General features: G+C 43.4%; 1 non-coding gene across 1 annotated transcript; it reads right to left on the bottom strand.

Annotated features, from left to right (window-relative positions):
• Nucleotides 1–3,441: 3,441 nt before the first annotated feature.
• Nucleotides 3,442–3,513, bottom strand: TRNAP-AGG (transfer RNA proline (anticodon AGG)). The gene has a single exon. It is a non-coding gene; the product is annotated as a tRNA-Pro (tRNA).
• Between the last annotated feature and the right edge of the window lie 22,053 nt (nucleotides 3,514–25,566).

Below are 25,566 nucleotides of genomic sequence, written 5' to 3'. Positions count from 1 at the left end.
CCCCAACAATGTAGTTGTCCTTCAAGTGTCCAACAAATTTAGATAATGAAATTTGTCTCGGACAATGTAAGAAAATGCCTCACTACCCTCATAGTAATGTAGCTTTTTCCCTGCTATGAACTCCCCATTGTAGTGAAACCTAACTTGCAGTGTACCCAAAACATCCAAACAATCCATACTAAACTATGGAAGAACACAACAAATAAATCAAACTAAATGGATCCCAAAAAAGTAAAATCATGGAAACTGACCAATAAACAACTACTTCAATCTAATCCCTATGATTTAATGAATCTTCAATCGAACCAGTATGAATAAACAACTTCTTCTCATGAATCTCTAACCTTGTTAACATCATTTGAATCCCTAATCCAATCACACATCCCAAGAAACTCAACCTCAATAGCATGGTCTTATATTTCCATATGCATCACCCCTTCTAGACCTTGCAGGTGGCAGTGGAGCATGAGCAGAGTCATCGTTAGGCCGTCATCATGCATCATCGCCGCTCAAATCAGCTATGCTTAGGGTTTGAGAGTGGATGAGTGTGATATCCTGGCCCTTGGGATGGTGATATCGTGGCTCAATGCTTAATAGAATTAATAGAGTATCCATACCAACAAGGTGCATCTTCTTTTTCGGAAGCCTATCTCGAAAGAATCTCCAAGTTAAGCGTGCTTGGCTTGGAGCAATTTTGGATGGGCGACCGACTGGGAAGTTTTTCTCGGGTGTGCATGAGTGAGGACAAAGTGCGCACAAAAGACTCGTGTTGGTCTGTGGGGACAATATATGATCATAGCGAGCTGCCAGGAGTAAGTACCACCGTTCCAGGGATTGAACGGGGTGTTACAAGTGGTATCAGAGACGACTCTCGTGGTTTCACGGGCGTGTGTGGGTTAGGGGGTTCGAGTATATGGCGCATGTGGGCCCGGAGTGGTCACATGGCATATGACGACACTAGACACAGATGTGGCTAAGAGGGGAGGTTCCTGGATTAGGGTTGATAGATGAGGACGTCGGTCTTCTAAGGGGGTGGATTGTGATATCCTGGCCCCCTGGGATGGTGATATCCTGGACTAAGGGTTAATAGAATTAATAGAGTATCCATACCAACAAGGTGCATCTTCTTTTTCGGAAGTCTATCTCGAAAGAATCTCCAAGTTAACCGTGCTTATCTAGGAGCAATTTGGGATGAGTGATCGACAGGGAAGTTTTCTCGGGTGCGCATGAGTGAGGACAAAGTGCGCACAAAAGACTCATGTTAGTCTGTGGAGACGATATATGATCGTAGAGAGCTACCAGGAGTAAGTACCGCCGATCCAGGGATTGGATGGGGTGTTACAATGAGGAAAGTGTGCCTTATTGTATAGCGGCTTGATTCGTGGGTGGGGGTATATTATGTCTAAACGTGAGTGTTAAGTTTGTGTCCTGATGACGTGGACTAGGGACACGACAAGCGGACTAGACCAAAAATAGGATGGTTTTGGCTCGATGTTGAAATTTATTTAGTTTCGTTTATATGATGGTCTAGAGTGTATGATTCCATAGGAGGTCAAAAATAAGATGACCTAACTAGTTCAAGATTGTAAAATGGACTTCTTCCTATTTTAAAATAATGTATATCTAATTATTTATATGCATAAAAACTATACATGTAGAAAATATCACAATGTGTTATAATTTTTTAAAAAAGGATTATATATCAAAAATTTTTCCTTTCCCTAAAATATATGACATATAATTTATTATTACTATTTATGATTGTTACGACATCCATGATTATGTCGCTTCCTCCAGCATCTGATGACATAGACAGTAACTTCATGCAAATCTTTAAAGATTTATTAGTTTTTATTGAGAGATATCAACTCAAAAAGTTTTACTAGAGACGCAATTGGTCCCACCTCCTCTAATAGTGAATAAGTCTTTCAGGGGATTATTTTGAACAATAAAATAAATGTATTTAGTTGAGCTATGACTTTTAAAAAGGTAGTTATGGATTGTACAAAAACATTTGTCGAGTATGTGATGTGAAAAAGCTAAAAGTCGTTTGATTGAACAATTTTGGCTTTCGAAACAGTTATGCTTAGTGTAACTTGCTTATGAGTGGACCATTGGTCCTACTAAGGTTTGCCTAGTTTCATATTCATACCATTTCAACCTAGGTTTTACTTCTTAGTTGGATATAACTTCTAGATGCTATATTGGTTCTTGGTGGGTTTTAATAAACAATGACAAACATGTTTAGGATATGCTTTTAATAATCACAATATCATACATGCTAATTGGAACGTGGAGAACCACCTAGGAAAATAGTGCAACCATAAGGTTTAGTGCTTAATAATTTTACCTGAAAAGGATAAAGGATTAGCATTAATGGGGTATAGCTCGGTTCTCATAGGTCACTGGCTAAGGTACTGCACCCATTAGAAGGGGCATGTTTTACAGTGACTTGAAAACCCTTAGCGAATTATCTTGTACTAAGTGAATCTTTGTGAAAACCTCGTAGTGAATCCCTAGCCATTCACCTCGACGATGTTTTACAAGCTTTGCAAACACATGCTACAAGAGAGACACGACATAAGGTAAAAGTGTACAATCTCTGCAGAGTGTAAAACTGATATATCAGCCGTGCTCATAGTTAAGACCGGCAATAGACCCTCACATGATAATTAAACTCAAAGATAGAGCTAAACTATGTTTTATTTGGTTTTGAGCTAATGTGGGTTGGTATAAACTTATATCTAATAATTAGGTGCATGTTAATAAAAATACGATCAACTAAAATGCTAACTACTATAAGCCTCTCCTTGAAAACCTTGTATTTTTTCTATTTGTTGAGTACCAACCATAAATGTACTGTCTTGTTTGATAATGTTGTTCAAAAGCATTTGATAATGTGAAATACTTTGACGAGTATGGATAATTTTAAAGCTTGCATTCACCAGTCAAGTGTATGTGAGAGATATACCCTTGCAATGTTCGTTTAGGTATGTTGAACGGTTAATACTCACGTGTCTGTTTGATAATGTTGTTCAAAAGCTTTTGATAATGTGACGTCAAAGTTGAGTATATCTCTCTGGAGCATAAAGCCATGTTTACATGCAAACAATGATTCTAAAGTATGAAATAAGTGTCTGCCTGCAAACGTATAGAAATGGAGATCTACATGTAGATTCGAGCTTTGTAGATCTTTCACGTAACCTGTGATTAGAGATACCAGATGTTATTTGTTATGCGTGTTTTGCTTTTAGTTCTTCTGAGAGAAAAGTTGTAGATACTGAACGTACGTTCATATACATGTAATAGATAAAGGCCATAATACGTTTTTTGTAAGTTGTTTTGTTCATCCGTTCGTAGCGCTGAAGGTTCCATAAAAAATGCATATTCTAGCCGAGCCGATGAATAAGTTATAAATTTTTAAAAAATTAAATAAATAGAGGGGCATTCCGAGAATTGAACTCGGGACCTCTCGCACCCTAAGCGAGAATCATACCACTAGACCAAATGCCCTTTGATGTCAAAATATTTAGATAATTTAAATATAACTAAACTCCATCGCAGGAATGAATATAACGATTGTGTGCACCAAGTGACGCTAGTCCAGGAAAGGAAAGACCCACACTGCTCCGGCATGGCATTGGTGCATACAAATGACTTCAGTGCATATAAGACATAAATACAATGCAAAATATATCGGTACTAGTGCTCCAGAGGAGATAGACACTGACGAAAAACGTCAAGAGCGTTTTTAGAAGGCTTGGTTGGACATTTGAACTACTAGCTACAGAGCCATAGTTTCCCAAACTTTTAGACTCTTCTTAACAAGACAATTGGCCTATAAAGCAAAAGGTAGGAGTTATCCGATCATAAGAGGAAATTCCAGGGACAGTCTAGCAAGAAACACTCGTCATCACAGCAACTTCCAAGGTTCTCAATATCAGAGTGGAAATAATAATATCAGATACAACGTTCGAGACAACAAGGTCAGAGAAGCAACCAATCTCAGAATCAACAGAGAGACAGTTCTTAGATAGGTCAGAGATCCGGTGGATATCCGTAGAATCGTCAAGGAAGCATTGTGAACACACCGGCGAGAAACAACAATCCAATTACCCCAGTCCAACCCAACGAATGCTTCATGTAACGCCCTAAAATCTTATTTTTTGTATTTGGAAAATAAAATTCTCCTAAGGTTTAAATAATTGCACTTTATAATAAGAGAAAAAGATCCTATATGAACTAAATTTCCTTTGTTCAATTATATATATTTAGATTTAGAAATATTCACTAAAAGATTGAAGTATCTCCTAATAAAGACGATACATTGTTCACAAAATAAATAAGCGTTAAAAATATTAACATTTCGAATTTGTTTTAAATTGGTCTATATATTTAAGAGATTATGTTCTTAAAATAAAACTTTGTGCGTGAATTGCATATTTATAAGCATTTACTAAATGGATAAAGTATCTAAAAACAAAATATAATCCCGCATCATGCCGGTTATTTCTTTGAATTGTGCATTTAGTCTGAGTTGAAATTTTAAAACTATATTGGAATTTGAATCCAAATTTGAAAAAAAGAAAGTAGAAAAAAAAGAAACGCACACATCTGGCATCAGGCCTCCTCGATCCTTTCGCCCATCACACATGGGACAGCCTACAACTACATTCTTTTTTTTATAAAAAAACAAAGGTGCTGTTTGGTTTAAAAATGTAACGCAAATGGTAATGGTAATGGTTTACGCTCGATTACTGGCGGTAACAAATTTGAATAGGCTAGTATCAAATTTTAGTATGATACCTGATTACGGTTAGACTAAAACAAACATGATTTAACGTTATCAGTTACCCATTATATTACAAATATGTGAACCAAACGGCACCAAAGTTCATTCTGCTCATTCGCGAGCGCCGTGGAACAGACATGTGGCTCCAGTCCGATAGGTGCCTCCTTCAGCTAGACCGTGTTGTTTTCGAAGTGTTCACAGCTAGCCGAACTCCACGTAAGCGCTCAGGCGTGAATGTCGTGGGTTGTTGCAACTACCAGTCTGCAGGATTTGCTCGTCTTCACCAGCGGATTCCTGGACTCCATGCTATATATACATATATGCGGGCGCCTCCTCGTCTCGCCCGCATAGTAATTCGAGGGACCTAAAACCACATCGCCATGAGGAGCACCATGACGCAGGTTAAAAATCGAGAAAGAGAGAGAGTCGTCGCACTCTAGGCCGTCTATGCCGGTACCTAGCCGTCGGTGTTATCGTAGAGGCCTGCACAATATCGGTGAGCGTGGTAGAAGTCCGGTGGCGCCATGATCTATCGCCGGAAAGGATCGCTGGGAATCCTTCGCCGGAGTCAGGACACCGCCACCCTCTGCTGAAGACACAGAGAGAAGGGAGGTAGAAGATGACCACACCAAAATTCTATATATTATATCTATTTATCCCATAATTCTTTGTGTGACTCTGATCTAACAAATCAAATCGCGTCATGTCACCTTTTTCTGTGCAAACCTAATTTATTAAACATATGATATATTTTATGTTAGATGTCTGATTTATTTCATTCAAATTACGTTAGATTGATATTAATTTTGCTTACGCAATAATAATATTGTTTTAATTATGTTTTATTTCTTTATTTAATTAATTATTTAACAATTGATTATTAAAATGGCTTTTTAATTAAAACTAATTTTTAATTTTTAATTTGCACTTTTTTATAAATAATATTTAAAATGTTTAATACTAACTTAAATGTTTCAATTTAATACTTGCTTAGTTTAAACATGACATTTGTTAGATCAATTGCGCCTAAAAACAATTGTTGGCGCCGATTCGGGCGCCAATCACTGTGTTGAGAACCGGCGGCGGTGCTCTCTGCACAGGCGCGACGGTCCGTGGCCAAGGGCCGAACGGTCCGCGACCTGAAGCAGGGCTAGGGTTCCCTGCCTGACGGGTTGGACGGTCTGTGCCTATAGGCTGGACGGTCCGCGCGTGCACAGGGGCGGCGGAGTTCGCCGACGGCACCTGAATCTCGCTCCCGGGAGGACCCCGTCGGGGAGGAGAGATCCTAGATGTTGTCTATGGTCGGCAGGCCACCCTAGACACCTCTAATCGATGTAGAGCCTAAGAAAAGCGAAGGATTTGAGGATTGAGAGGCTAAATTAGAACTAAACTAGAACAACTCCTAATGTCTAAGGTAAAAACGAGAGATAAACTGATTATTAATTCGATTATTGATAATTAATCGACTGTATTCCTCTATATATAGAGGAGGGGGCTGGACCCGTTACAAACCAATCTCCTGGGTTAATTCTGCGAATTTAGCTAACAACCATAGCAAGAAACTCAGAACTCTAATTGGCTCTACGCGCGTGCGGACTGTCCGGACCACCAGTGCGGACCGTCCGGACCACCAGTGCGGACCGTCCGGACCGTGGACCGTCCAGCCCCAGGGCCGGACCGTCTGTTTTGGTGCCCAACATATGCCCCATGCCTTTTGGTGGAGCTGAGCGAACCAAAAGCAACTATCACGATGTGATCACATCGGTTTCCTTAGGCATCTTGCCACATACTAGGATGATATTGCTTGAGGAAACGCCCGTTTAACGTCTTGGACAAGTCTTTGCCTTGTAATGTTTATAACAAGTAGGCGTTACCAGACATCACATGTATGACCTTATAAGGGCATTCCCAACTTAGCGACCACTTCCCAAACTTCTGGTCTTTGCTCCTTAGAGGCAAGATGGTCTTCCATACCAGGTCCCCTACTTGAAACGATTTAGCCTTGACCTTCTTGTCGTAAGCTTTGGCGACCATGATCTTGTCCTTTTCTATTTTTCTTAAGGCTGTCACTCTCTTGTCGGTTACTTCATCAATATTGTCTATCATTAAATTATAATAATCACCGACAGTTAGATCATTTTGCTTGGCGAACCTGACAGCATTTAAACTTATTTCCACAAGCAACACTGCTTCCTGCCCATAGACAAGCTCAAAAGGAGATACTTTAGTAGCACTGTGTTTAGATATTCTGTGAGCCCACAAAGCCTCGGACAAAATCTCATGCTAGTGCTTAGGATTATCAAATATCTTCTTTTTTATCAAGCTAATCAATGTTCTATTACTGGACTCGACCTGTCCATTGGCCTGAGCATAACATGTAGATGAATTGAGCAATTTAATCCTATATAATTCGGCAAATTCATGTACCACCTTTGACATAAAAGAAGCCCCTTGGTCTGTAGTCAAAGTCTGAGGAATGCCAAATCTATGAATGATATGCTCAGTTATGAACTCAATTACCTCTCTGTGTGTCATGTTTTTCAGAGCAACAACTTCAGTCCATTTGGTAAAGTAGTCAGTGGCGACTAACACGAACCGATGCCCTTTTGATGATGAAGGATGAATCTCTTCTATAAAGTCCATTCTCCATCCTCTAAAAGGCCAAGGTTTAATGATAGGATGTAATTCGGCTGCGGGGACCAACTGTAGGTCGCTGAATTTCTGACATACTTGGCACCCTTTGTAGTACTTGAAATAATCAGCTATCTGTTAGGCCAATAGAAGCCAGACATTCGCAATAACCAATTCATCTTTGGAGCCGATTGATGGGTACCACAAATCCCTTCATGTACATCGGCCATGGCTAATATAGCATCACTTGGGCCCAAGCATTTAAGCTGGACATCGTTGACTGTTCGGCGGTAAAGTTCATCACTCATTAAAACATACTTGAAATCTGTACACCGAACGTTCCTATCCGTCCTAACACTAGAATTTCGTAGATAATCAATTATGGGTGTCCTCCAATCTCTTGCATCGGCTTCATTACTAACCATTCAATTAGGAGAACCTTCCTGGCAACCCCGGACAGTTCGGAGCCTTCACCCAGACGGTCCGCGACCTAGGGAATTGGCCCTATACCGGTTATCAGATTTTCGATGTTGTGAAATTTCCCTCGCTTTATCCGGTAACCTAATGCATCTTGTGCCAAATTGTTAGCTCTGTGATTCTCAACTCTAGAGATGTCCCGAATGCTGAATTTGTCAAAAGAATGAATTATGCTCCAACATTTTTCAAGGTAACTATTTAGAGTACCATCAAAACATTGATACTCTTCTAATACCTGTTGGACAACCAGCTGAGAATCACCAAATACCTTCACATGTTTTACTCCCATACAATTTAGAAGTTCCAAGCCGAACAAAAGGGCCTCACATTCGACTTGATTTTTAGTGCAATAAGTTTTTAATCGACTAGAGAAGTCGAAGGAGACATTACTTGGTGAAACAAGCACAATGTCAATTCCTTGTCCTTTATTGCAAACCGATCCATCAAAATATAAAGTCCAGGGAGTAACAGTGAGGTATGATATGTCTAGTTTATGAGTATCATCAATCCGATGTTCTACAATAAAAATCTGCTACTACCTGGCCTTTCATAGATTTCAATGGTTCATAGGCCAAGTCATATTCTATGAGTGCATAAGCCCATTTACCAATTCTACCACTCATAATCGGGTTTTGCAACATGTATTTGATCACATCGGTTTGACCGGTAATGGTGCAATGACTAGACAGTAAATAACATCTACACTTGGTGCATGCATAAAATAGGCATATAAGCATAACTTCTGAATAAAAGTGTACCTCGTTTCAGCATCCACCAGCCTTCGACTTAGGTAGGTTACCACATGCTCCTTTCCTTCGGTCTCTTGTGTCAGAACAGCTCCAATAACCTTATCTTCAGCTGCAATGTATAATTTGAACGGTACTCCTACCTATGGCGCTTTTAACACGGGAGCCGAAGATAAATACTTTCTGATGAGATCAAACGCTTCCTGCTGCTCTGCCCCCAGGTGAATTCGGCATCATTTTTAAGCCGAAGGATAGGAGTGAAGGCATCAATCTTCCTGGCTAGGTTAGAAATAAACCTCCATAAATAATTTATCTTACCGACAGACTTCTGCACTTCAAGTTTATAGGTCGGAGGTCCCACATTCCGAATGGATTTAATTCGGTCATGGTCTATCTCTATACCATGTTCATGAATGATGAATCCTAAGAACTTACCAGCCAACACTCCAAAAGCACATTTACGTGGGTTCATTTTCAGACCATACCGACGCATTTTATCAAAAGCTTTTCGCAGGTCAGCTATATGAGAACTAAACTCAGCCGATTTGACTACAATATCATCAATGTAGACTTCCACGGTATTTCCCAACAACTCGTGAAAGATCAAATTCATAGCCCTCTGATAAGTAGCACCAGCATTTTTAGACCAAATGTCATGACAACCCACTCAAATAAACCAATGAAGCCTGGACATATAAAGGTCGTTTCAGACGCATCTTCTTTGGCCCTGAAAATTTGATTATATTCGGCATTACTGTCAAGAAAGCTAATAATTCTATTTCCTGACGCATTATTGATCAACGTGTCGACTATGGGCATGGGATATTCATCTTTAGGAGTTGCTCTATTCAAATTGCGAAAATCAATGCATACTCTGAGCTTACCTGATTCTTGTTTCTCCACCGGCACAATATTGGAGACCCACTCTACGCATCTGCATGTCTAATAAAATTAGCTTCTAGCAGCCAGTGAATTTCGTCTTTTATTCGTGGTAGTAGGTCTAGATGAAATGTTCTAGCTTTCTGCTTGAAAGGTTTGAAACCGGACTTAATAGGCAGCCGATGTTCTACTATCTCTCGGCTTAATCCTGACATCTCAGTGTAATTCCAAGCAAAGCAATCAGAATATTCTTCAATAGACCAATCATTTCATATCTAGGATCAGTCTCCAGGGTTTTGTTCACAAAGGCCGGCCTTGGAGTTTTACCATCTCCTATATTGATCTCCTCTAAAGGATCGGCCGATGTAAACCCCTGTCCTAATTTATCAAGATCTCTCAATTCCTCTATTATGTCCCCCACAGAGGAATTATATGATCTCGGTGTGACGCCGGACTGTCCGGTCTCGAGGGTCGGACCGTCCATGACACTGGTTTTATGTTGTGGTGGTTGTTCGGCCTTAAAAGCCGAACTGTTCTGTGAAAGACCGGACCGTCCGACCTCAGAGGTCGGACCGTCCGTGACCAGGGACATGTTCATTATGTGTGTACTCATCATTTAAACATTATTTAGGATTTAGCCAATTCTCCATTGGCTCTAGCATTACAGGAATGAAACCCTTTTTATCTATACTTATAAACTGATAATCAGAAAAGTCTACTCCTATGAGACACGTAGCAGTCTCATAGGTCCAAAGTACAGGGGTATCGGCCATGGCAATACAGGCCAATGCATCAGCATGTACTTGTTCTACATCGTCGCCTACCCATTGTATTAACATCTGATGTAACTGAAAGGGAATTAGGCTTACACCTTTTTCCTAATTGATTTTGGTGGTTGAATTGCCCAACACAAATAATTGGACTAACTGGTTTGCTCTAGTCTATAAGTTCTACAGGTGCCAAAGGTTCACAATAAGCCAATAAAAAGACCAAGAAAGGGGTCAAACAAAGAGAGCAAAAGACAACCCAAAGGCACCCTGGTCTAGCGCACCGGACTGTCCGGTGTGCCACCGGACAGTGTCCGGTGCACCAGGGTACTCGACACTGAACCTGCTACCTTCGGGAAATTCCAAGGGCGCTCTGCTATAATTCACCGGACTGTCCGGTGAGTCACCGGACAGTGTCCGGTGCACACCGGACTGTCTGGTGTGCCAGCGGAGCAACGACTACTTCACGCGCAACTGTCGTCTGCAACCGCATTCAATGCGCTACAGTGCGCGCCAGAGTCAGAGCACGCGCAGTTGGCGCACCGGACAGTCTACAGGACCTGTCTGGTGCACCACCGGACAGCCCAGAGGCCCCACAAGTCAGAGCTCCAACGGTCGAACCCCAACGGTCTGCTGACGTGTCTGGCACACCGGACAGTGTCCGGTGCGCCATGCGACAGCACACTTCCAACGACCATTTTTGTTGGTTGGGGCTATAAATACCCCAACCACCCCACATTCAATGGCATCCAAGTTTCTACACTTCTACACCTTACAAGAGCTATAGCATTCAATACAAGACACACCAAAGAGATCAAATCCTCTCCCAACTCCACACAAAGCTTTAGTGATAAGAGAGAGAGAGATTTGTTGTGTTCATTTGAGCTCTTGCGCTTGGATTGCTTCTTTTCTTTCTCATTCTTTTGTGATCAAACTCAATTGTAACCGAGGCAAGAGACACCAATCGTGTGGTGGTCCTTGCGGGGACTTTGTGTCCCGTTTGATTAAGAAGAGAAGCTCACTTGGTCTAGGTGACCGTTTGAGAGAGGGAAAGGGTTGAAAGAGACCCGGTCTTCGTGACCACCTCAACGGGGAGTAGGTTTGCAAGAACCGAACCTCGGTAAAACAAATCATCGTGTCTCGCTCTTTATTTGCTCACGATTTGTTTTGCGCCCTCTCTTTCGGACTCGTTTATATTCTAACGCTAACCCGACTTGTAGTTCTGCTTAAGTTTATAAATTTCAGATTCGCCCTATTCACCCCCCCTCTAGGCGACTTTCAATTGGTATCAGAGCCCGGCGCTTCATTAGAGCCTAACCGCTCGAAGTGATGTCGGGGACATCCGCCAAGAGGGATCTCGGGACCGGCGACAAGTCCGCAAGCTCGGGAAGAACACACTCAAGGGAGTCCGCCCACAAGCACAAGGAGGAATCCTCTTCCTCCATCAAGTCCCATCAAATGGGTGACAAGAAGAAGAAGATGAGGAAAGTGGTCTACTACGAGACCGACTCTTCGTCACCCTCCACCTCCGGCTCGGAATCAACCTCCACTACTTCAAAGCGCCATGAGCGCAAGAAGTATAGTAAGATGCCCCTTTGTTATCCTCGCATTTCTAGACGCACTCCATTACTTTTCGTTCCATTAGGCAAACCACCTATGTTTGAAGGTGAAGATTATTCTATGTGGAGTGATAAAATGAGGCATCACCTAACCTCACTGCACAAAAGCATATGGGATATTGTTGAGTATGGAGTCCACAAAAGCATATGGGATATTGTTGAGTATGGAGTGCAGGTACCAAAGAAGGGAGATAAGGATTACGACTCGAAGGAAGTCGAACAAATCCAACACTTCAACTCCCAAGCCACAACTATACTCCTCGCCTCTCTAAGTCGAGAGGAGTATAATAAGGTGCAAGGGTTGAAGAGCGCAAAGGAGATTTGGGACGTGCTAAAGACCGCGCACGAAGGAGACGAGGTGACCAAGATCACCAAGCAGGAGACGATCGAGGGGGAGCTCGGTCGCTTCCGACTTCGCCAAGGGGAGGAGCCACAAGACATATACAATCGGCTCAAAACCTTGGTGAACCAAGTGCGCAACCTCGGGAGCAAAAAATGGGATGACCACGAAATGGTTAAGGTTATTCTTAGATCACTTGTTTTCTTAACCCTACTCAAGTTCAATTAATTCGTGGTAATCCTAGATATACACTAATGACTCCCGAGGAAGTAATAGGGAATTTTGTGAGCTTTGAGTTGATGATCAAAGGCTCAAAGAAAATCGTTGAGCTAGATGGCCCCTCCACGTTCGAAGCACAACCGGTCGCATTCAAGGCGACGGAGGAGAGGAAGGAGGAGTCTACATCAAGTAGACAACCCATCGATGCCTCCAAGCTCGACAGCGAGGAAATGGCGCTCATCATCAAGAGCTTCCGCCAAATCCTCAAACAAAGGAGGGGGAAGGATTACAAGCCCCGCTCCAAGAAAGTATGCTACAAGTGTGGTAAGCTCGGTCATTTCATTGCTAAATGTCCATTATCTAGTGATAGTGACAGGGGCGATGACAAGAAGGGGAGAAGAAAGGAGAAGAAGAGGTACTACAAGAAGAAGGGCGGCGATGCCCATGTTTGCCGGGAATGGGACTCCGACGAGAGCTCCACCGACTCCTCCTTCGACGAGGACGCCGCAAACATCGCCGTCACCAAGGGTCTTCTCTTCCCCAACGCCGGCCACAAGTGTCTCATGGCAAAGGACGGCAAAAGAAAGAAGGTAAAATCAAGATCCTCCACTAAATATGAAACCTCTAGTGATGAGGACAATTGTAGTAATGAGGAGGATAACTTGCGCACCCTTTTTGCCAACCTAAACATGCAACAAAAAGAAAAATTAAATGAATTAATTAGTGCTATTCATGAGAAGGATGATCTCTTGGACTCCCAAGAGGACTTCCTTATTAAAGAAAACAAGAAGCATGTTAAGGTTAAGAATGCTTATGCTCTAAAAGTAGAAAAATGTGAAAAATTATCTAGTGAGCTAAGCACTTGCCATGATACTATTGCCAACCTTAGAAATGAAAATGCTAAACTTATTGCTAAGGTTGATTCTAATGTTTGTGATGATTCGATTTCCAATCTTAGAGATGATAATGTTAACTTGCTTGCTAAGATTGAAGAATTGAATGTTTCTCTCGCTAGCCTTAGAAATGAAAATGAAAATTTGATTGTTAAGGCTAAAGACTTTGATGTTTTCAATGTTACTATTTCTAACCTTAGAAGTGAAAATGATATATTACATGCTAAGGTTGTTGAATTAAAATCTTGCAAACCCTCTACATCTACCATTGAGCATACTTCCATTTGTAATAGATGTAGAGACATTAATGTTGATGCTATCCATGACCACCTAGCTTTAATTAAAAAACAAAATGATCACATAGCTCAACTTAATGCTAAGATTAGTGAGCATGACTTAGAAAATGAAAAATTTAAATTTGCTAGAAGCATGCTCTATAGTGGGAGACGCCCTGGCATAAAGGATGGCATTGGCTTCTAAAAGGGGGACAATGTCAAACTTAATGCCCCTCCTAAAAGATTGTCTAATTTTGTAAAGGGCAAGGCTCCCATGCCTCAGGACAACGAGGGTTACATTTTGTACCCTGCTGGTTATCCCGAAAGCAAAATTAGAAGAATTCATTCTAGTAAGTCTCACTCTGGCCCTAATCATGCTTTTATGTATAAGGGTGAGACATCTAGTTCTAGGCAATCAACCCGTGCAAAATTGCCTAAGAAGAAAACTCCAACTGCATCAAATGATCGTAACATTTCATTCAAAACTTTTGATGCATCTTATGTTTTAATTAACAAATCCGGCAAGATAGTTGCCAAGTATGTTGGGGGCAAACAAAAGGGATCAAAGACTTGTGTTTGGGTACCCAAAGTTCTTGTGTCTAATGTCAAAGGACCCAAAACCATTTGGGTACCTAAAATCAAGAACTAAACTTGTTTTGTAGGTTTATGCATCCGGGGGCTCAAGTTGGATCATCAATAGCAGGTGCACAAACCACATGACAGGGGAGAAGAAGATGTTCTCCTCCTACGAGAAAAACCAAGATCCCCAACGAGCTATCACATTCGGGGATGAAAATCAAGGTTTGGTCAAGGGATTGGGTAAAATTGCTATATCACCTGACCATTCCATTTCAAATGTTTTTCTTGTAGATTCCTTAGATTACAACTTGCTTTCAGTTTCGCAATTATGCAAAATGGGCTACAACTGTCTTTTTACAGATGTAGGTGTTACTGTCTTTAGAAGGAGTGATGATTCAATAGCATTTAAGGGAGTGTTAGAGGGTCAGCTATACTTAGTAGATTTTGATAGAGCTGAACTCGACACTTGCCTAATTGCTAAGACTAACATGGGCTGGCTTTGGCATCGCCGACTAGCACATGTTGGAATGAAGAACCTTCACAAGCTTCTAAAGGGAGAACACATTTTGGGACTAACAAATGTTCATTTTGAGAAAGACATGATTTGTAGCGCATGTCAGGCAGGGAAGCAAGTTGGTGCTCATCATCCACATAAGAACATCATGACGACTGACAGGCCACTCGAGCTCCTACATATGGACCTATTCGGCCCGATAGCTTACATAAGCATCGGCGGGAGTAAGTACTGTCTAGTTATTGTGGATGATTATTCTCGCTTCACTTGGGTGTTCTTTTTGCAGGAAAAAACTTATATCTAAGAAACCTTAAAGGGATTCTTGAGACGGGCTCAAAATGAGTTCGGCTTAATGATCAAGAAAATTAGAAGCGACAACGGGACGGAGTTCAAGAACTCACAAATCGAAGGCTTCCTTGAGGAGGAGGGCATCAAGCATGAGTTCTCTTCTCCCTACACTCCACAACAAAATGGTATAGTGGAGAGGAAGAATAGAACTCTATTGGACATGGCAAGAACCATGCTTGATGAGTACAAGACTTCAGATCGGTTTTGGGCCGAGGCGGTCAACACCGCTTGCTACGCCATCAACCGATTATATCTACACCGAATCCTCAAGAAGACATCATATGAACTCCTAACCGGTAAAAAGCCCAATATTTCATATTTTAGAGTCTTTGGAAGCAAATGCTTTATTCTTGTTAAAAGAGGTAGAAAATCTAAATTTGCTCCTAAGACTGTAGAAGGCTTTTAGTAGGATATGATTCAAACACAAGGACATATAGAGTCTTTAACAAGTCCTCAGGACAAGTTGAAGTTTCTTGTGACGTTGTGTTTGATGAGACTAATGGCTCTCAAGTAGAGCAAGTTGATCTTGATGAGATAGGTGATGAAGAGGCTCCGTGCGTCGCGCTAAGGAACATGTCCATTGGGGATGTGTGTCCTAAGGAATCCGAAGAGCCACCACATGTACAAGATCAACCATCTTCCTCAATGCAAGCATCTCCACCAACTCAAGATGAGGATCAGGCTCAAAATAATGAAGAAGAAGATCAAGAAGTTGAGCCACCTCAAGAGGAGAGCAATGATCAAGGGGGAGATGCCCGTGATCAAGATGAGGAAGATGAACAAGTTCCAAGACCGCCACACCCAAGAGTCCACCAAGCAATCCAACGAGATCACCCCGTCGACACCATCCTCGGCAACATTCATAAGGGGGTAACTACTAGATCTCGTGTTGCACATTTTTGTGAGCATTACTCTTTTGTTTTCTCTATTGAGCCACACAGGGTAGAGGAAGCACTTCAAGATTCGGATTGGGTGGTGGCGATGCAAGAGGAGCTCAATAATTTCACTAGGAATGAGGTATAACATTTAGTTCGACGTCCTAATCAAAATGTTGTAGGAACCAAGTGGGTCTTCCGCAACAAGCAAGATGAGCATGGTGTGGTGACAAGGAACAAAGCCCGACTTGTGGCCAAGGGTTATTCACAAGTCGAAGGTTTGGATTTCGGTGAAACCTATGCACCCGTAGCTAGGCTTGAGTCAATTCGCATTTTACTTGCCTATGCTACTTACCATGGCTTCAAGCTTTATCAAATGGACGTGAAAAGTGCCTTCCTCAACAGACCAATCAAGGAAGAGGTCTATGTTGAGCAACCTCCCGGCTTTGAAGATAGTAAGTATCCTAATCACGTGTATAAACTCTCTAAGGCGCTTTATGGGCTCAAGCAAGCCCCAAGAGCATGGTATGAATGCCTAAGAGATTTCCTTATCGCTAATGGCTTCAAAGTCGGAAAGGCCGATCCTACTCTATTCACTAAAACTCTTGACAATGATTTGTTCGTATGCCAAATTTATGTTGATGATATCATATTTGGGTCTACTAACGAATCTACATGTGAGGAATTTAGTAGGATCATGACACAGAAATTCGAGATGTCAATGATGGGGGAGTTGAAGTATTTCTTAGGATTTCAAGTAAAGCAACTCCAAGAGGGCACCTTCATTAGCCAAACGAAGTATATTCAAGGCATTCTAAACAAGTTTGGGATGAAGGACGCCAAGCCCATCAAGACACCCATGGGAACCAATGGGCATCTCGACCTCGACATGGGAGGTAAATCCGTCGATCAAAAGGTATACCGGTCGATGATACGTTCTTTACTCTACTTATGTGCATCTCGACCGGATATTATGCTTTCAGTATGCATGTGTGCAAGATTCCAAGCCGACCCTAAGGAAGCTCACCTTACGGCCGTAAAACGAATCTTGAGATATTTAGTTCATACTCCTAAGTTTGGGCTTTGCTACCCTCACGGATCCACATTTGATTTAATTGGTTATTCAGATGCCGATTTGGCGGGGTATAAAATTAATAGAAAGAGCACATCGGGGACTTGCCAGTTCTTGGGAAGGTCTCTGGTGTCTTGGGCTTCAAAGAAGCAAAATTCCGTAGCTCTTTCTACCGCCGAAGCCGAGTACATTGCCGCAGGCCATTGTTGCGCGCAATTGCTTTGGATGAGGCAAACCCTTAGGGACTATGGTTACAAATTAACCAAAGTTCCTCTTCTATGTGATAATGAGAGTGCAATACGCATGGCGGATAATCCCGTTGAACATAGCCGCACTAAACACATAGCCATTCGGTATCATTTTCTAAGGGATCACCAACAAAAGGGGGATATCGAGATTGCATATATTAACACTAAGGAACAATTAGCCGATATCTTTACCAAACCACTAGATGAACAAACTTTTAACAAACTTAGGCATGAGCTCAATATTCTTGATTCTAGGAATTTCTTTTGATGTCTTGCATACATAGCACATTAATATACCTTTGATCATGTCTCTTTTATATGCTATGACTAATGTGTTTTCAAGTATATTTCAAACCAAGTCATAGGTGTATTGAAAGGGCATTGGAGTCTTCGGCAAAGACAAAGGCTTCCACTCCATAACTCATCCTTCGCCGTCGCTCCGAGCATCTCTCCAACTTTGGTATAATCTTCACTCAAATTTTGTTTGCCAAAGGGGAGAAAGTAGTTTCTAAGGGCTCATATTTCACTCAAGTATCCGTTTTTGGCGATTCATGCCAAAGGGGGAGAAAGTATTAGCCCAAAGCAAAAGGACCGCACCACCACCTAATTTTACAAAAAAATGATGTTTTCAAATTGGTATCTTATTATGTTCAAAAGGGGGAGAAAGTAGTATTTTCAAAATTGGTATATTAAAACCCTCTTGAACACTAAGAGGAGGATTTTATTGAGGGGGAGTTTTGTTTAGTCAAAGGAAAAGCATTTGAAACAGGGGGAGAAAAGTTGAAATCTTGAGAATGCTTCTCAAAATCTTATTCATTTACCTTTGACTATTTGCAAAAGAACTTTTTTTTACAAAAGAATTTGCAAAAACAAAACATGTGGTGCAAGTGTGGTCCAAAATGTTAAAATAAAGAAACAATCCATGCATATCTTATGAGAATTTATATTGGCTCAATTCTAAGTAACCTTTGCACTTACAATTATGCACTTCTATATTTGCTTTGGTTTGTGTTGGCATCAATCACCAAAAAGGGGGAGATTGAAAGGGAATTAAGCTTACACCTTTTTCCTAATTGATTTTGGTGGTTGAATTGCCCAACACAAATAATTGGACTAACTGGTTTACTCTAGTCTATAAGTTCTACAGGCGCCAAAGGTTCACAATAAGCCAATAAAAAGACCCAGAAAGGGGTCAAACAAAGAGAGCAAAAGACAACCCAAAGGCACCCTGGTCTGGCGCACCGGACTGTCCGGTGTGCCACCGGACAGTGTCCGGTGTGCCATCGGACAGTGTCCGGTGCACCAGGGTACTCGACGCTGAACCTGCTACCTTCGGGAAATTCCAAGGGCGCTCCGCTATAATTCACCAGACTGTCCGGTGAGTCACCGGACAGTGTCCGGTGCACACCGGACTGTCCGGTGTGCCAGCGGAGCAACGGCTACTTCACGCGCAACGGTCATCTGCAACCGCATTCAATGCGCTACAGTGCGCGCCAGAGTCAGAGCACGCACAGTTGGTGCACCAGACAGTCTATAGGACCTGTTCGGTGCACCACCGGACAGCCCAGAGGCCCCACAAGTCAGAGCTCCAACGGTAGAACCCCAACGGTCTGCTGACGTGTCTGGCGCACCGGACAGTGTCCGGTGGCGCACCGGACTGTCCGGTGCGCCATGCGACAGCACACTTCCAACGGCCATTTTTGTTGGTTGGGGCTATAAATACCGCAACCACCCCACATTCAATGGCATCCAAGTTTCTACACTTCTACACCTTACAAGAGCTATAGCATTCAATACAAGACACACCAAAGAGATCAAATCCTCTCCCAACTCCACACAAAGCTTTAGTGATAAGAGAGAGAGATTTGTTGTGTTCATTTGAGCTCTTGTGCTTGGATTGCTTCTTTTCTTTCTCATTCTTTTGTGATCAAACTCAATTGTAATCGAGGCAAGAGACACCAATCGTGTGGTGGTCCTTGCAGGGACTTTGTGTCCCGTTTGATTAAGAAGAGAAGCTCACTCGGTCTAGGTGGCCGTTTGAGAGAGGGAAAGGGTTGAAAGAGACCCGGTCTTCGTGACCACCTCAACGGGGAGTAGGTTTGCAAGAACCGAACCTCGGTAAAACAAATCATCGTGTCTCGCTCTTTATTTGCTCACGATTTGTTTTGCGCCCTCTCTTTCGGACTCGTTTATATTTCTAACGCTAACCTGGCTTGTAGTTGTGCTTAAGTTTATAAATTTCAGATTCGCCCTATTCACCCCCCCTCTAGGCGACTTTCAGTAACGTAGAAGGTACACATTGATTAGCATGAATCCAATCTCTGCCTAAGATTAGACTGAAATTTCCTTCTACATTAGCAACAAAGAATGCAGTAGCAAGGGTCTTAGTCCCGATGGTTAACTCAACGGACATGACTCCCTTGGCTTTGATCGAACTATCAGTTCCAACGCCCCTGAGGGCCATGTTAGTCTTAACAAGTTCGTCGTCCTGTTTACCTAATTTTCTATACAATAATAAGGCATTAGATTTACGGCCGCCCCCCGTCTACCAACATTTTAGTAATCGGTATCCCATCAATGTGACCGCGCACGAAGAGCGGCTTTAAATGATTTACCGATTCCTTTGGTTTAGTAAAGGCGGCCTCTTTAGGACCAAAGTCGAACTGAGCAACGATAGGTTCATCATCGCTGATAATAGTACAATCAGTGGAGAATGTAATAACATTTATGTCCATACCTGTGTGTTCTAGAGAAGCTTCATAGTCGACCAGGTCTTCCCCCAGTAGGTCATCCTCCTCCATGGGTGGCGGCGCGTCGTTGGAGGTGTCCTGGTGCAGTGCGGATGGTCCAGACTCAGGGGTCGGATGGTCCGTGCCCTGCGCAGAGGGTCCGGCCTTTATAGCCGGACTGTCCGCCATTCCTGCAGAGAGCTGCACAATTGTTGTTTTATTTCCCATTTTTGTGGTCGTTTGCTTTTCCTCAATGGCCTTTGGTCTCCATCTCTTTTATGGTGGCGGGTATTGTGGATGTGTGTCATTGAATAGCTTTTCCACCTCCTTTTCTCGGTTCTCCTTCGCTCTTAGGTACTGTAATTTTCGCTTTTGCGATCGTGTCAATCCCGATGGACACCATCGAGGTATGGAGTATTTTGGATCGGATGTTTTGTTGACAGCCGTATCTTATTTTTTGCTTGTGTCGGCCGATTCACCAAAAATCATGGGCCCTTCGTTATTTTCTTTTATGATGACATCTGTTGTTCCTATTTTGATGACGTCTCCTTTTGACGTCCTCTTGGAGGTTGTAGCTATATATCCCCCTGCTGGATTGGTCGGCCTTTGCGGCCGATTGGTCCGACAATCTCGTTGGGCCTATGCCTGATGACTGGAATGAGTGGTGCACAATTAGTCTTGTACTGGAGGTGCCACCCTGTTGAATACAGATGTTTGGGGTGCCCCCCAAGCGAGGTACTAGGGCATCCCAAATGAGTATGGTGGCATGCCCCACATTTGATTTGGGACATATGGCGGTGGCATCCATGTATATGATATGGCATAGGTGGATATGGGGATGGAGGTGTCCATGCAGGTATGTTGGGTCGTAATTGGACATTATGACCTATCATTCTTTCCAATCGGTGAGGTGGTCCAATCGGTCTTACCTGTTGTCGCTCTTGAGTGGGTGAGCGAGGTCGCTTTGCTGGCCGGTCACTTGGGTCAGCCTTCTTTTTTACATATTTAGAAAATAATTGGTCAAAGGCTGGGCCGGATCTGACTAGTCGGCCAGCTGCCTTTACCGTGTTAGTTTTCCATGTACCTATTTCTGGTCGTCGCGGTTTGAAGGTACGTGGCCGTCGCGGTTCCGGGGCTTTGCTAGACCGTCCACTGGAATTGTCCGGACTATCCGGCGGTGTCCCGGACCGTCCGTGTCTATGCGTCGGACCGTCCGCGCTGCGCAAATAGGTGCACGCAGCTGGTTCCTTGCTTGTGCCTGTCCCTTAGCGTTGGAGGTGGTGATGGTAACTTCCAAAATCTCCCCTCCATTAGGAGTCTATTCCGCCACCACTTTCTTGCAAGAGATTTTATTACTCTCATCGGCCTCTTGCGCATCGCCGATGATTACTTCTTTGCCTTTGCCCTTGTCAGCCATGCAGGGCCGAATTAGGGCCTTTTTGCCCTCGAAGTCAATCACATTCACTGGGAAGGGTTCCATGTCCACCTGCATTTCCTGAAATTTTAATCGTCCCTCGTTAATGGCCGATTGGATCTGTCGTCGAAATACATTACAATCATTAGTGGCATGAGAAAACGAGTTGTGCCACTTGCAGTATGCACGACGTTTTAGTTCGTGGGTGGATGGAACAATATGATTTATTTTGATATTGCCATTTTTGAGTAATTGGTCAAATATTTTGTCACATTTACCAACATTAAATGTAAATTTAACCTCCTCTTGCCGTTTCTTTTGAACTAGCTGTAAGGAGGAACAAGCCAAAGATTTGACCTGCTTTGGCCAAACCATTTCGCCCGAGCTACTCTGGTCACACTCTACTATATGGACGTTGTGACGAATCGTTTTAGCAGTTTCTTTGCTTCGACTTTCACAAGCCAAAGCTCTCTGATGTAACTGTGCTAGCGTGAAAAACTGGATACCTTCTAATCTTTCCTTTAAATAATATCGCAATTCATTAATGGCTAATCCCGCTAGCTGTTTTCTGCCAAATGAATTTGAAAGCATCAGTTTCTTGTATCCCGGAACCTCCGGATGTACTCATTAACCGATTTGTCTTTTCCTTGTCGCAAGGCCACTAGGTCTACTAAATCTATTCATAGTCACCGGAAAAGAAGTGATCGTGGAATTTTTGTTCTAAATCTCCCCATGACAAAATAGAATTAGGAGGTAATGTGGCGTACCATGCGAATGCGGTTCCTGTTAAAGATAATGAAAATAAACGCACATGGAATGCCTCTGTGTCGGTCAATTCTCCTAATTGCGCTAAAAACTGGCCTATGTGTTCACGTGTGCTCTTTCCTTGGTCACCCAAAAATTTTGCGAATTCGGGTATCCTGGTTCCCTGTGGGTATGGGTGGTGGTCAAATCGACTATCATAAGGCCTCCAATATGACTGTCCCCCAGGAACCATGCTTACTCCGAGCATATCTCGGAACGCCCTGGCCATTTCTTCCCTTACTATATCAATAACAGCCGGTGGGAGACCACAAATTCTTTGTCCTATCATAGGTGAGGTTGTTTGGACATTAGTTTGTTGTCTTCCCCCCATTGGTTTGAGTTCTGTGGTGCATTACTATTTGCCTTATATGGTTCATAGGATTGACCATTCCTTTCTGGCCTTCTAGACGGAGTCGAAAAGTACTCGCCCCCATGGGCTTGGGATTCTGTATTGATGGGCTGGTGCATTGTATAGTGCAATGGGAAGTGTTGCTGGGACGGGCGAGGATTTAGGTAACAATCCTCCTCAAACAACCCTGTGTCGGACCGTCCGGTCGGATATGCGGACCGTCCGTGATCATATGCGGACGGTCTGTTTGGGTGGTTTAGGGCTTGTGTAGCATGTGACGGCTCAGGTGCATATCTCGGTAACTCATTAAAAATGGGACCAGCCATTGCTGACCCGGACGGTCCGCGCTCACATGCGGACGGTCCGGACATGTGCAGATCGGCTAATTTATTGCCGATTTGGTAGGAGGTTGTGGCTACTCAGGGTATGTGTCTATCGCCATCCCATAAAGGGGTTGTGACTGGTCGTGAGAACCTGTAGCCAACGAATTACGTGTGTTTTCCCCGAATTCAACCTCGTGCGAAGGAAAATTTGCGACAGTAGATTTATCGAATGCAAGTACTAGCCTCCTATAATCTTTTTGCATACCCCTATGATATTTTGCATTTGGTCTCGCTGCTCATCTATATAATTTTTAAGAGATTGGAGCCTGTTCGTGTCGCTTACCTCGGAGGTATTTGTGGTAGGTCGGAGCGCAGCCAGATCTGTCGCCCGTTGCCGAACGACCTTGTTGTTCCTGTCCACTTTGAAGTTGGCCAGGAACTTCGCCTTTGCTTCTTGGATCAGCTGCTCCTTGTGCTCCTCGAACTGGACCTGTTCGTCAGCCGGCAAGGTCTCCCAAGTCGGCTCTATGATATTGCTGGGGGAGACGTTAGAGTTATCTCTTGAACCAGCCATTAAGGGCCGATCTGATGGTTCTATATGTGCTATCCCCAGCGGAGTCGCCAAAAAGTGTATTGGCGCCGATCCGGGCGCCAATTACTATGTTGAGAACCGGCGACGGTGCTCTCTGCATAGGCACGAACGGTCCGCGACCAGGGGCTGGACGGTCCATGACCTGGAGCAGGGCTAGGGTTCCCTGCCTGACGAGCCAGACGGCCCGCGCGTGCGTAGGAGCGGAGGAGTTCGTCGACGGCGCCTGAATCATGCTCCCAGGAGGGACCCCGTCGGGGAGGAGAGATCCTAGGTGTAGAGCCGAAAAGAAGCGAAGGATTTGGGGATTGAGAGGCTACACTAGAACTACTCCTAATGCCTAAGGTAAAAACGAGAGATAAACTAATTATTGATTCGATTGTTGATAATAAATCGACCGTATTCCTCTATATTTATGGAGGGTGTTGGACTCGTTACTAACCAATCTCCCGGGCTAATTCCGCGAATTTATCTAACAACCATAGCAAGAAACTCAGAACCCTAATTGGCTCTACGCGCGCGGACCGTCCGGACCGTGGACCGTCTGGTCGTCTGTTTTGGTCCCCAACAATGGAGAAGCAATTTGTTCGTCTGTGCTAGAACAAAAGAATTGAACTGACAGCTAAAACAACTAAATTTGGAAGGTTCTAACTTCACTAATCTACAGGTAAACTCTTGAAACAAGGTAGTTATATATTTGAATTCAACAGGTTATTATTACCTCTTCATGCATATCAAAATTGTCCTCCAAATTTCCTTCAGTGTTCTACATTGTAACTATATAAATGATAGTTGATGCTTCTATTAGGGTGGTGATCGCAGGATATGTTTTGTAAAAAATCATTTTGTTGCACATCAAGAAAATGTTAGCTATCATAATGCAACAAAATGGTAGTTTAATGTAACGCCCTGAATTTGGGGGTATAAATTTTCGTCTCCGATATTCAACAAATTCAGGTGTTACTCTCTTTTCTCTTCCTGTTTCGCTCCTTCTTCCCATTTTCAAAGCAGTATAGAGACTGTTGTCTGTATTGCGTGTAAACAAAAACCTAAGTTAACATGGGTGTTGCATCATGTCGAAGCATATTTCTTTGGTCTGATGTTCTGTCTAATCGCGCGTTCGTCTCGTTTCAGTTTTCGATTTACGATTTAAATTCGATTAGAGGTAAGCGAGTGCGAGCAGTGGGTTGTTGGCCCGGCCCGCGGCCAAGCCTGGCCCATGGCGCGACCCAACCCGACCCTACCCAGGCGTGCCCCTAGCGTCCTCCCCCCATGCGTGCCCCCACCCCCTCTCTCATTTTCTTTTCCCACGCAGCAACTTCCCTCTTCCTCTCTTCCACCTCTCTTCCACCTCCCCTTGCGCTAGGTGGGATTCCGGTGAGTGGTTGCCGCCAATCGTCGAGCCCCAAGGTGAGCTCCCCCTCTCCTCTCCTCTCCCTCCTCCCTCCCTCCCCCGCGTGCACCCCTGCCTGGCCCCCAGGTCGCGCGCCCCTGTCCGGTCATCCCCGCGCGCGCCCCCTATCTGGCCCTCCTCGGCGGCGGCCTGGCCCAGCACGGCGCGCCCCTGCCCTGGAGCTGCCCCGTGCGTGCAGACCGTCCCTGGCACACGCAGCCCTAGCGCATGTAGTGTTTAAATTCAGTTCAAATTCGGTTTTAAATTCAGTTTAATTCATGTGTTGCGTCGCGTGCTTCGTCGCGCGACGATTCATTTTAATTTCAGATTTATTAGTGTGTTGCGTCGCGCGCTTCATCACGCGATGGTTCGTTTAATTTCAGCTTAGGTAATGTGTTGTGTCACATGTTTTGTCGCACGATGTTTTGTTTCAAATTCAGTTTAATTAATGTATGCCGTCGCGCGCTTCGTCGCGCGACGATTCATTTTAATTTCAGTTTAGATCGTGTGTGTTGTCGTGCGCTTCGTCGCGCGACAATCCTTTTAACTTTACATAAATTTGCTTATAATAATTAAGCACTTAGCATAACTTTATTTTATGCATAGCGCGATGGTTAAATTAATATGGTTATGTTTAGACAAGTATTTTAATTCGTAGCTACTTAACTTAATCACCTTTCGACCGTAGCCT

The sequence above is a fragment of the Zea mays genome, chromosome 1, assembly GCF_902167145.1.
Source record: "Zea mays cultivar B73 chromosome 1, Zm-B73-REFERENCE-NAM-5.0, whole genome shotgun sequence".
NCBI classification, from domain to species: domain Eukaryota; kingdom Viridiplantae; phylum Streptophyta; class Magnoliopsida; order Poales; family Poaceae; genus Zea; species Zea mays.
The sequence above is the reverse complement of the archived record's forward strand: the minus strand, read 5'-3'. Positions and strand labels throughout refer to the sequence as shown.